The following is a 1,337-nucleotide window of genomic DNA, read 5'->3' as shown; positions in this document are numbered from 1 at the left end:
GCAGCTGGGAAAATGTTCACACAACAGATACCCAGGAACTGCTAACTGAGGGAAACAATATGCCCCTAACCCTGTATATGATTAATTACCAGGTCAAACATTTGGTCTGCTTTGTTGCAAACAGTCTCACCCCATTCTCAGCTAGTGTTCTCAAGAGGAAAGACAATTTCCATATTGACCCTATTTCAAAATCAATCACGTTTCCCTGTATTTAATTAAAACTATATACGAAAAAGCCTCGCTCCATTGCAACTTCATTGCAATATTTAAACCAGATGGATTTTGATAAACGTGTCCACACAGCAGCAAAGTCCTGATGGCAGCAGCAGCCTGGAGTAACAGGTTGTTCACATCAGATCTGAGGGGCTACCGTGCAGGTATATTACTTTAACGTGCCAATGACTCAAGCACCTTTGACTGTACTTAAACTGTCTCTATTCCTTAACAGTAGTTATGCATACAAATGTGCAAGCTGCTTCCAAACAGCAATATCTCACAAACAGCATATTATATAAATGACTGCTTAATCTGTTTTTATTGATGAGAGGAATCCCTTCTTCTCCTCCAAACTGTAATTGGGGATATTTTATGTTTATCTAAAGGCAGAGTTGGGCTATCAATCTAGGCGCACTGAGGTCAACATTAGTAGGATGGTAGCTGCCATGGAGACCTTGTTCCAGGACATTACTCCTGCACTGCTGCACAGGCTGAACTCCATCGCTGCCGTCATAGTTGGCCTCCAACAGTGTGTACGTGAGAGGGGTGTGGGGCAGCCCGATCTCACTCCAGCTTCTCATTCTCCTCAAGGAGTCAGCCAGGGGCCATCGGGTACCCATAGGGTGGAGGATCAGCAGGTGTACCCACTGGGGCTATCCATCTAGGTGACTCCGGGAGTGTCTGACCCATCTGAATCCCCTCTTTCTGTGACCTCGGCAGCTCTGGCTCCACAGGACGAGGATGGTGCCACTGCCACACAGCAGGACCACGAAAGCAGCCCTGGGCCCTCCAGGTCTCGGCTCTCCAGTGTCCACCAAGGTCACAGATAGGGCATAGCAGTCAGCAGGCTGCCTCCACCTCCACTGTGGATGTTTGAGGAGCACCAAGACATAGCGGCAGGGTTAGGAATGTTAAGAAGATGTAATTGCAGAGTCTGGGCATGGGCATTAACCACTTGCACATAATGTTCACTATTGTAAATAAACTCTCAACAACGTCTCCCTGCCTATGGCCCCTTGTTCTGATGAGCAGTGTTCGTGTCACTCAGATGTGAAACCTTCCTGCACAAGATAAAGGCAGGTGTCTCAGTCCAGGGCCTCTTCCCCGTGCTCTCTGCAGCC

At 47.9% G+C, this 1,337-nt stretch overlaps 1 pseudogene; it reads right to left on the bottom strand.

Moving 5' to 3' along the window:
• Positions 1-290: 290 nt before the first annotated feature.
• On the bottom strand, positions 291-509 carry LOC144682324 (small nucleolar RNA SNORA53; annotated as a pseudogene).
• Positions 510-1,337: the final 828 nt, after the last annotated feature.

Source organism: Cetorhinus maximus, chromosome 6 (genome assembly GCF_964194155.1).
Source record: "Cetorhinus maximus chromosome 6, sCetMax3.hap1.1, whole genome shotgun sequence".
Taxonomy (NCBI): Eukaryota; Metazoa; Chordata; class Chondrichthyes; order Lamniformes; family Cetorhinidae; genus Cetorhinus; species Cetorhinus maximus.
Note: the sequence above shows the minus strand (reverse complement) of the source record. Positions and strands in the feature narration are given on the sequence as shown.